This window comes from Podarcis vaucheri (assembly GCF_965113315.1).
Source record: "Podarcis vaucheri genome assembly, chromosome: 11".
Classification (NCBI taxonomy): Eukaryota; Metazoa; Chordata; class Lepidosauria; order Squamata; family Lacertidae; genus Podarcis; species Podarcis vaucheri.
Window position 1 is genome coordinate 3,419,771 of NC_138749.1, and position 11,837 is coordinate 3,431,607.

The following is an 11,837-nucleotide window of genomic DNA, read 5'->3' on the forward strand; positions in this document are numbered from 1 at the left end:
CATCATCACAACCTAATGCTCGGTTCCCTTAAATTAACCAGCCCTATTTCCCTTAGTATTTCAATGGAAACACAAATCAGATGCAAACAATTTACAAAATGGATCTGAGTAGGGCAAGGATCCTGTTTATCACACTTTCGATAGTTGGGCCTAGGTACATTTCATCCACCAATAAGCAACAGTAACCCACCTAGAGAGAGATATCAGGAGACACAAATGCTATGTGAGATTTGTGGCTTTCATGCCCAACTTGTAAGCTTTATAGAGGCATGACAGCAGGGTAACTGATGTTGTAAAAAATTTAATGCAGGACCAGATAAACATTGGGTCTCAACACATAGGGCTCTTTCATTATTGCTATACAAAGTAATTTGCATAAGCCTTTTTTCAAAAAGGCCGAACAAAAGATGTGGGCATCATGCGGATGGTCATTTTGACAGCCAAAATGATGCCAATTAGTGCATGCCAATATTTTCCCTGTTTTTGCATGCCACCTCCTTCTCATCCCCGTCCACTGAACATTTCCAATTTGACTGAATCGCCCAGTGTGCCATAGCCAAGGCTGTTCACGTCATAAAATAAATCCCATGCTTCATGGCCATGTGCAGACAACAGAAGTTCTTGGAGAACCAAAGGGTGTGCTGTTCCAGCCACTCTTAAGTTTGCTCCACAGGAAATTTGTGACCAGAATAAGAAAAAACACTGCGACACAGCTGCCTCTCACATAGTAGATAAGCCCCCAAAGTTCTCAGTAGTGATATAATAACAGTATTTCCCTTAAGGCTGAGTAACCAAGTACGACATTTGGCTAAGTGGATTTCTACTCCTAAATAAAAGACGGGTGCAAGGCAAAGAACTTGGCATCAGGTTACCTAAATGACTTCGGCCCCTATATTGTCAGATGGGGCACGGCTGCAAATACCACATGCCTCAGGGGTGCACTTGGTTTGCACTATAAGCTGGGATTTTATTGTTGCAGCTCCAGGTCTCTGGAATCAGTTACCAGCCAAAATTAGACCAGCACCTAGCATCTTGATGTTTAGGCAGCTACTGAAGACATTTTGGTTTAAGAAGCCCTTCCCAGAAATGTGACCCTGTCATTTAATGAAATATTAATTCTATAATTGTAACCAATGGTTTTTACTGTTTTAAAAATCTAAATTACTTGTAGTTTTATCTTATTGTACACTGTTTCAATAGCTTTGGCTGTGAAGCAGTTTATAAATCTGTTAAATAAAAAACAATTATCCTGTTGGACAAATATAATAATATCCACAATTTACTGGAATGGTCAGTACAGGGACGTCCAACTCCCAAGAGAATGTGATCTACTCACAGAATAAAAAACTGCCAGTGATCTACCCCGGGGGGCGGGGTTCAGGTGGAAGTTGTTGACCTTTTTTTAGGGAAGAAAGTCAAAGTTGTTGACCTTTTTGGGATTCTGGTCAAAGTTGTTGAGCTTTACTTAGGGAGGTACCGTATTTTTCGCCCTATAGGACGCACTTTTTCCCCTCCAAAAATGAAGGGGAAATCTGGGTGCGTCCTATGGGGCGAATGCAGGCTTTTGCTGAAGCTTGGAGAGCGAGAGGCTTCAGGAAGACATCCGCAGCCTAGGCAGCCCTGTGGGAGGTCCCGCAGGGCTGTCTAGGCTGCGGATAGCAGCCTGCTTCCCAGAGCGTCGGGCGTCCTGAAAGCAGAGTGCCCGGCGCTTCGGGAACACATCCGCAGCCTAGGCAGCCCTGCGGGGAACTCGAGGTCTCGCAGGGATGTCTAGGCTGCGGATAGCAGCCTGCCGCCCAGCACGAGGGGCGCCCTGAAGCAGAGCGCCCCCCCCGCGCCCGGCAGACATCCGCAGCATGTTGGAGCCCTGCAGGAGTTCCCCGCAGGGCTCCCCACGCTGCAGATAGCAGCCTGCCGCCCAGCGGGCAGGGCGCCCTGATGTAGAGCACCCCTCGCGCTGGGCAGACATGGGCCAGCCCCACAAGCTCGGGGGACAGCAGGGAGGCGCAGCGCCGCCATCCCACTGTTCCTCGACCTGGTTCGGTTTCCCCGACCTGCTTTTTTTTTGGGGGGGGGAAATAAAGGGAAAAAATTTTCCTTTATTTCCCCCCAAAAAAACTAGGTGCATCCTATGGGACGAAAAATACAGTATTTTGACCTTTTTGAGGAGGTTCAGGTCAAAGTTGCTGTTGTCTGCTAGTGACTGCAAGCATACCCAACCAAGATCGACAAAAATCTGTAACAGAAAATTTAGGATGAGAAGTAACCACACATGAACAGCAAAGGCTTCTCTCTCTCTTTTTTTAAGGCAGCTGGAATTTTGATTTGCAATAAAGGCACAACAAACCCTGCTGTGGTCTTCTTGTGTTGCCCTTGTAACAAAGAGTTACATTAAAAGGTACTTCACACTTAAAACTATTCCAAGATAGTCTGCAATGATATCCATCTTCTCATTCATCCAAAGATTTTCCAGATCATTAAAAGGTAGTTTTGCCCATTCATACAAATTACTCATAGGATGGTGTTGAACAGACAGGATGTTCGCCTATCAATCCACTGCCTTCTCTCTGTACACAAAGAACATTTGTGCCTTTCTCCCCCCCAACCCCCCCCCCCCCAAGAACAAGGATCAGAGGACCATGCAGCCTTCATCCAGGCTGATTTTCTGGCAACTGAAGCAAGTCCAATTTTTAACACAGCACAGCTACAGGGTAGAACAGTCTTCTACCATAATAAGTAACTGCTGTCTGTCACTGGGTCAGTAACTCATTCTCAAAGTATGTGCAAGATTATTACCTTGAGAAAACACACACACGGGCCACACCCAAAGGGTCATGACCTAAATGGCACAAAACAATAATCCATGTAGGAAAGAATCAAGCTCAGCTGGCAGCATAAGCTGAAACTGATCCCACAACCAGTGTTGAAAACTCCAATATATAAGCTAGGCACCCTATGGCTCCTTGAACCAAGGTTACAGTCGCCAAAATGGAATGTCTAGTCGACATTTTGATGGACTGACTAGTGGTGTGAGGCGAGAATATTCTCTGCTAGAAAATTCTCCGGAGAATGTTCTCCACAAACTGTAAATTCTAATGTAAGAACCAGTTTTACAACCCACATTTAAAAAATCTAGTAAATAATAAGTCAAGCTGTGATATTGCCAGTGTAAGTAATGAGTAATGATTTTTTTTTTGATCCAGTTACATTACTGAGCATTGTCTCATTCACCATTGGCAGTTCTGAAATGTGAACTACAGAAAACATATTTCTTTTTTTTAGTTTTAAAAATGCTATTCATTTAATTTGATGAACATTTGGATTCATATGTATTTCAACTATATGTAATAGCCTTTTTTTCTATTTTGGTGTGATTTTATTCTTAGCAATTCTATACCCTTGAACATACAGTGTGATTTATTTATTTTTTACAGAGTCGCTTTAATGCTTTATACACTTAAATTACCTAGGCCTATACAATGATGGGTAACAGCATGTGAGGTGGCCTTGATTTAAACAGTTGACGTTTCTATATTTTTATTTAATGCCAGTAACTGGTTTTTGCTGTGCCATTCAATGGTAAAAGGTGCCATTTACCAGAAACTGACATACTGAAATATATGATCATATAATAATTTATTTAATGTTAACAGCTTCTTTTTTATATGTATTTATATAGATTTATCAAGCTGTGTTTTAGTCACCAAAACAGTTATTAAGTGTTAGAGCTATTAGAAGCACAAGATAGCCTATTACTGAATTTACTTGTATCAAACCTTCGCGTCATTGCCCCATTGAATAAAAGTATCTGTACAGTTTTTGGTTGCCATCTGAACAAGTTTACCCATGAATAAACATGTATATTAACTAATTATATCGTTTTCAATGCATTAAAATGAATATTCTCCTATTTTAAAGGAAAATCTCTAATATTCTCATTAATATTCTCCAAAAGATTATTCTCGAGAATTTAGCATCACTAGGACTGACTGTGATCAATTATCAGTTAAACATCTGGAGTCATTCTACATCAAATCAACGCAAAAAACAAGGCTTTCGCCACCCACCGTCTCAGATTTTGATGAAACATGGTGTACACCCTTCCCTTATGGGTGAAAGAAACCCCCTTAAATTTTTCCCCTCTATCTCAAATGCTTTTAATTTTATAGCACTTCAAAGTTTCGTGAAATCTGTGTTTCTGTTCCTCTTGAGATCCTCGGCCTTGTGTGCATTTTATATTTTTTCTCTATAACCAATGATCAGATCTCTTTGAAATTTTACACAGAGCTCAATAACATGATGGGGATTTCAGGAAAAAATACACCAGCACTCAAAAGATTTTATAAATGCCTAAAGAAATGTATAAATGTAGTTTATGTAGTTTTTTGGCGGAAAAATGAGGTTTAGAAAACCTAAATTTTCAGTGTGAGCGCACGATGGAATCAAATGTTTTTGATGGTGAAAATTATTGCAAAGACATGCTCTTTCTCAACAAAGAATAAAATTTATAAAATATCATGTGGGAAGCAGCCCACGGAGGCTGTTTAGCCGGCCCATGAGCTGCCCCTGACCCAAGCCGCTCGCTCGGCGAGTCCCCGCGCGCTGCACTAAACCGGCGCACTGCGGCACAGGAACTCTCTTCCACGGCTCCGGAAATCGCTTCTGCGCATGCCCAGACGCCGAAAACCACTTCTGCGCAGGCGCAATTTTGAGCATCTGGCATGCGCAGAAGTGATTTCCGGTGCCGCGGACATGCGCAGATCTGATTTCCGGCGTCGCACTGCGCCGGTCTGGCCCACGGAGGATCTCCGGGGGAGTGATCCGGTCCATGCCCGGTAAGCCTTGCCAAGCCCTGGCCGAAGGTGAAAATGATTCCACAAACCGTTCCCAATAGTGGCACTGGGTACTTCAACTGGAGATGCAACAAGCAAAGAGTCAAAGTCCCTCCAAAGTCAAGCGACTTTATCCTCAATATGTGTAGGGTGGGTGTGGCGAATGCCTCCTAGGTGGGTCATAAGGAAAGCGTTAAAAGGAGGGTGGAATCTGATAGGAGTAGTTAGGGTTAGAGGGGGAGTTGTGTGAAAGTCAGTTGAGAGTTGAGAGTTGAAGAAGGAAGAGGCAGGAATAGCCTGTGGGTTGGTCGAGTTGTGTGGTGAAAGAGTGAGAGGAATTATTAGATGGAGTCAGATAGATAGATAGTTGGGATAATCAGTTTGAAGTTGTTAGGAACGAATAGGACAGTTAAGGAACTAAGAATAAGAAACTGCCAAGAAAAATTAACTGAAACCATAAGCTTGTTCATGCCGATAAAATAAACTTGATTATTTGTTAATGTTAACAACTGTCTGGATTCCGTATGTACCCGTAAGAAACGGGTTGGTGGCAGCGAAGAAAGCAATCACAGTGGTGGCACAGGGTCAATAGACTGTCAAACGTCCGGGGGCCCTGTGTGATCGCCACAGTGGGTTTTCATGGGGCTTTAGAGGTCCCTCCCCAACACGGGGAGCCAGTAACTTCCAGACTATCCAAGATAACTCCACTGGCCTGCTACTAGAGAACATAATGCAAACTGCAAAATGAACCTTTTTGCAGCCCACACTGCCACATAGCAGGCACTATTATTTGTTCTTACCAGTGTTTGGTTGACTTCAGAGAGAGACTTGCGCCATTTAACAATCATTTAATCAATGTGTTTTTTTCTGTACCAGGTCAAGGATTTAACATCGACAAGAACACATTTTTACATCTCTGCTTCTAATGTCCTGCTGTATGTCTATTCAACTTAATACTGCCCACATGGACAATTGGAAAGGCCCTAGCTGCCAGGGTATCACAGAGATTGACACCTCCAACTCTCAACACGTTTGAATTAAGTGAGCTGTACTGAACAACAATAGACCTTACTTTCAGGTAAACAATGTTAGGATTGAAAATGTTCAGAGTCCTTTTAATTCCTGAAGCTCCTCAACATCTTTCAAAGTACAGTATTTTTTGCTCTATAAGACTCACTTTTTCCCTTCTAAAAAGTAAGGGGAAATGTGTGCGCGCCTTATGGAGCGAATGCAGGCTGCGTGGCTATCCCAGAAGCCAGAACAGCAAGAGGGATAGCTGCTTTCACTGCGCAGTGATCCCTTTTGCTGTTCTGGCTTCTGAGATTCAGAATAATTTTTTTCTTGTTTTCCTCCTCCAAAAACTAGGTGCGTCTTGTGGTCTGGTGCGTCTTATAGAGCAAAAAATACGGTAAGTATCATCCCACAGAAGAACACTGAGAGCATTTTCCCTATCTGAAAACCTCAGTCGAAATGTTTCTTTTAAAAGCTGTCACAAGACAGCACACATGTTAACATCTGAAGTTAAAGAACACTCATGATTCAGATTACTTTTTGCTTGCTATTTATTATGCCAGCCTTAGGATGGAAGCCAAAATACTCGGCATTCCCCTAACTTTCTACAGAAGATTAAATTGCAACAGCATTGCAAGCAGTGTACATTGCTTAGTTTGCAAGAATCTTATGTTTGCATAAAATTGGGTGATGTTCAACTCAGTCATACTCAGAACAGACCCAGGGAAATCAACGGACTTGTCTACTCTAGGTGTGACTTAGCTGGAATCAGCAAGTGTGTTTCGTCCCCCTGTATCTGCATGGCTAACTTCTATAAATGTAAAGTGAAAAGTTATTCAGGCCATGAATTAATTCTTGCTGCACACATTATCATCAAGTCTAAGTGCTACCTTAGTTTTAAGAGAAGATTCATTTCTCCAACTTTACTCAGGGCTTGAAATTAGCAGGGAGCCCGGCACCTTTTGCACCAAAATATTCACCATTTGTGAGCACTTCAAAAACTCTGGGTGCCATTTTTGGAACCTGGCTGACACTCAATGTATGAGATTTGAAACCTCAAAGTATATGTTAGGGATAGACAATATGTTAAAGGAGTTTAACAATAAAGAGTAGAGTGTTTTGAAAACTGAAGTATGTTACCAATGTTACCAATGACACTTTTGTGTCAATGCAAAAGTGAATTGCATATTAACTCATGCTTATTAAAATAATAAATAAAATGTGTTGCAGACCCCCACAGTGGGGACTAGATTTCCTGTTTTGGCACCCACAACCCAGGTGCCAGAAGCCATTTGGCTCCTAGCTTTTCTATCCCAGTTTCTAACACTGACTTTACTATGCTCCAAATAACCATAGTTTGGAAAGCTAGTGTGTTCTAGTGTTCACAGTGTTGGGCTAGGATTCAGAGCACCAAGTTCAAAACACTATTCGGCCTTGCAGCTCACTGTGGGACCTTAAGCAAGTCACTTCTTGCCTAATCTACCTCAGAGTTGTTGGGAGGATAAAATGGAGAGAGCAAGTACCATGTAAGTCAGCATGAGGTCCTCTGGTAAGAGATGGAATATAACAACAATAATCAATCAATTAAATAAATAAATATATACTGTAGATATATAGCCTGTTAAGAGAGCCAGTGTGGTGTAGTGGTTAAGAGCGGTAGTCTCCTAATCTGGGGAACCGGGTTCGCATCTCCGTTCATCCACATGCAGCTGCTGGGTGACCTTGGGCCAGTCACACTTCTCTGAAGTCTTTCAGCCCCACTCACCTCACAGAGTGTTTGTTGTAGGGGAGGAAGGGAAAGGAGAATGTTAGCCGCTTTGAGACTCCTTAAAGGGAGTGAAAGGCGGGATATCAAATCCAAACTCTTCTTCTTCTTCTTATTGGTCATATTTCTTCTTAAGATTGTATGTTAATTGTGCCAAACAAAGTCCCATTCATCATCACCTCTGCTAATTTTTTAAAAGGTTATGTCTGAAGGACTGGCAAGGAACCCATGAGAAGACAACACGCCAAATGAAGTAACTGTGACTCAGTAAGAGGAAGTTGCACTGCACACTAATTAACGGTGTCATCACCTACAGAGTTCCCCACCTCAGGCAAACTCAAAAATTGAAATAAAAGAATACAGCCTATAATAGCCAATCAGAGCACTGCATTCCTCACCTGAATTCTCTTGTCTTTTAATTTTAAATCTTGCTCTTCTTTGAGGGAGGTTACAATAGCACACATGCCCCCCGAAGGTTATGCTCATAACAGCTTTGCGAGGCAGGTATGGCTGAGCGAGTATGACTTGCCCAGGTCCTCTCGATGAGCTCAGGGCAGAACAAGGATTTGAAACTAGGTTTCCCCAGTTCTAGCCCAACACTTTAACCAGTACACTGTTTCACTGATAATGGACATTGATTAGAAAAGGTATTTACTTCCGCTGGAATCCATGTCCCTTACAGTATGTGTGCGTTTTGAGCTGACTGGAATCCACCCCAGGCCAGAAAAAGGCCTTTCTGTGCAGCCCTTCCCAGTCAGAACAGCTAGTAAACACAACTGGCAAAACTACCTACAGAGAACAGTGAAAGCATTATTCTACTCCAAAGACAGGACGGAAGGCTTTCGGGATGAAAGCCTGCAACAGTGTATTGAGAAAGGTGGTGACCTATGTTCCCAATTCTGAAGCGAGTGGAAGATAGTAGTACTGTATTAGTTACAGCACAATCCCATGCATGTTTTACATGGAGACCTCATGTTAAACTGGGCTTATTCCCACGCACGTAATAAAACTGTGCTACTAGGCTCTACTCAAGATATAAGGAGATCATTGGAGGATCAAAGTTGGGGGATATCACATACAAAATGAAGTCTCCCATTCTTCAAACCTTTCATAAATATTTTCTGAGACAGGAGCAAGGTTTCCAATAAATAATGTGACCTAAGAGATTTTTCACATGGGAAGCTACTCCACATGGGATGTTTGAGAAAAGGACTCCACATTAAAATGACAGAATGCTTATATACTTTGGGATCTTACCAGTCAAAAATGAGATTTTTTTTTTCTCATTCACACAAGCTCTGTAAGTCCAACACCAACCAAGTTAGGTGGTGATACCCCTCCACCCTTTCAAACAGCCAGAAGCATATCCTGTTAAATAAATACGCATATATGCTTTGAACAAACCAGCCAAAAAATTATTACCTGTCAAATGATGCAGTTCCTCACTTCAGGAGAAATGTACATTTTGAAATACTGATACTCTGCATTAAACAGTGACAGTGCTGTGTTCCACACAGTCAAGTCAATTCAGCCATTGAACTCAGCAAAGGGAAGGAGCGAGACCTGAACTCTCTACCTCAAGTAAATGTAGTTGGGCTAAAACACTGGTCTAAGGCTCTAAGCTATTTTGAAGAAGGCAGGATATATATGACAAATATATCTCCATAAAATAAACATCTCCTCTGTTGGGCAGCCTTAGTCACCTGCTCTACAGTCTGCTCTGAGAACGGTAATCTCTACAATATCCTTACAAAGTACACCCTCATTATCTCCCTTCAAAATGAAAGTCAGAGGCCAATAAGTTGTTTCCTTTAAACTACTTATCAAGAACCAACAAGGGTGAGATTTCAGAACGGGGAACTTCTGTTGCTATTTGCATTGCAACAGCCAACGACTCACATTTAAACAGAGCTTACACTGTTCAAAGCACTCAAAACACACTATCTTTTCCAGAACTGGAATATGCTAGTCACCAAGATGAGTCTGAGCTACAAATCAGGAAATCACCAGTTTGCTTCTATCCCCCTGCCACAAACACACAAGGGCACCTTAGGGAAGCAACTGTCACTCAAGTTGTTCCAACTCACACAACAAAGAGCTGGTAGGTCCGGCTTACCTTAAGGACTGCTCTAATCACAGCAGGATAGTGCAACATGAAGGCCTCTGACTAATCAGGAGCATTTCATTCCTTACAACAGCCCTGTGAAGTCGATTGAATCCTACAATTCCCATCCGTCAGCCAAAGGAGCATGAGTCACCTATTGCTATTCAAGAAGGAATGCCAGCCTGGAACACAAATGCATACAACTTCCCACTTTGCTTTGGCCTTGAATAACTGATCCCTCCAGTGATCGACTTTTCACCCCACCCTCTCCACACACTCCTTAACTGGCGTCTTTCCTATTCCTATTGTATGGGTGGGGGGATTGTTGGTTTGTTATGTTCTTCTTTCTATTATGCCTTTTGTGTCCTCATCTTGTTATTTCTATGCTGTGAACCGCCCTGAGACCTACAGATGAAAAGCAGTATACAAGTATAGTAATAAACAAACCAACCAAATTCTGCGACCACTGTTGCCAGGAGAGGACCCAGTCTCTCCCTCTTTAGCCAACGGGAGGCAACAACGGCCAGAAAGGCGGGACATAAACACACACACGCAATATATATACACATATACATATACACAGACACACACAGTGCTTTTTTCTGGGAGGCCGCAGAGGTATGCATAACTCTAAATATTGTGTGAATCTATGTACTTTTGTCAATTTACTGTATTTATTTTTAGCAATCTGAACTAGGAAATGGTGATTTCCTTGAGCCAAAATGAGAATACTCATAATGACCCACCCAGTGATATTCAGAATATCACTCATGAAATCACCCAAGATATCCCTCAAGTAATTAAGGAACAAAAGAAGAAAAGGCACACTAATCTAGGAACTTCCTCTCTGCCCAGAACGTTGGAGGCTATACACCACACCCCTCAACAGTATTTATAGGAACTCAAACACCAGATTCTGCTCTGTTCCAGTAACAAGAAGCCGAAAGCACCAGCCTGAAGATGACGAGTGAGACCTCGTCGAAACGTCGCACAGACACCCCGACTCTTACACGGGAAGACACCCGAAGACACCAAAACCTGCATATATATATATAATATACACATACACAGTACAGGGAAGAACTGTGTGTGTGTATATATATATGCATGTGTGTGTATAAAATGTGTGTGTGTGTGTGTTTATATATCTGTGTGTATCTGTGTGTGTGTACATATATATATTATCTAAATCTACACCTGTATAGTTAGTTAGAGGCACTAAGCGTCAGTGAGGGCCACCTGAGGATGACAAACCGGGCCGCGAGGGTGGAGCTGGGGCCACAGGCGTTCAGACCCCAGGGGCGGGGGGGGAGGGAGGGGGCAGCGATCTTGATGTCGGCCAGAACTCGAACTCGGGACCTTCCAGGCCAGGAGGGCCCTCCCGCCCGCCCAGGGGGACGGAGAAGCGAAGCCCCCGAGTCCCTGTCAGGGATGGAGGGGCGCCGCGAAGGCAGCCTGGGCTCATCCCCACCTGCGGGGGTCTTTCCCTTCCCCATCCCCGCCCGCCCAAGCGCGCCTGCGCAGAAGGACGCGCGCGCGCACACCCCTCAGCGGCGAGGAGAGAGGCGCGTCGCCCCACCAACACTCGCCCCCTACCTGAGGGGCGGCCGCCGCCGCCGCCGCCTCCGGCCTACTCACCCCGGATAACGGCTGCTGCGGCTGCTACTCGTACTCGTCACGCTCGCCCGCGGCTCTGCCAGCTACAAGTCCCCGCCGGCCGCGGCCACCACGACGACGAAGACGACGAGCCGCCTCCCCTCTTCGTACCCGCCTCGGCAACAGCGCGACGCCATCTTGTCTCCCCGCCCAACGCGCACGCGCACAGGCCCCCCTCCTCTCCGGCCGGCAGCGACGCGTGGCGTCACGACGCCGATGACGCGGCGCGGAAGAGAGCGAGAGCCGAGGGGCTCGAGAGGCGCTTCCGGGTTGCTGGCTGCGGCCGCTTGTCGTTGCCATAAACGGGGAGGGAGGAAATTATTATTATTATTGATATTATTGATATTATTATTATTATTATTGATATTATTGATATTATTATTATTATTGATATTATTGATATTATTATTATTATTATTATTATTATTTCTATACTGCTTTTTAAATACAAACTTTTATTGCTTTTTAA

At 43.7% G+C, this 11,837-nt stretch overlaps 1 protein-coding gene across 1 annotated transcript in view; it reads right to left on the minus strand.

Moving 5' to 3' along the window:
• UBAP1 (ubiquitin associated protein 1) overlaps window positions 1-11,513 on the minus strand; it is a 31,801-nt gene extending 20,288 nt beyond the window's left edge. Inside the window, exon 1 of the mRNA XM_082242050.1 lies at window positions 11,351-11,513. The gene's annotated coding sequence lies outside the window, so the exon portion shown is untranslated. The remainder of the gene's footprint in view (window positions 1-11,350) is intronic.
• Window positions 11,514-11,837: the final 324 nt, after the last annotated feature.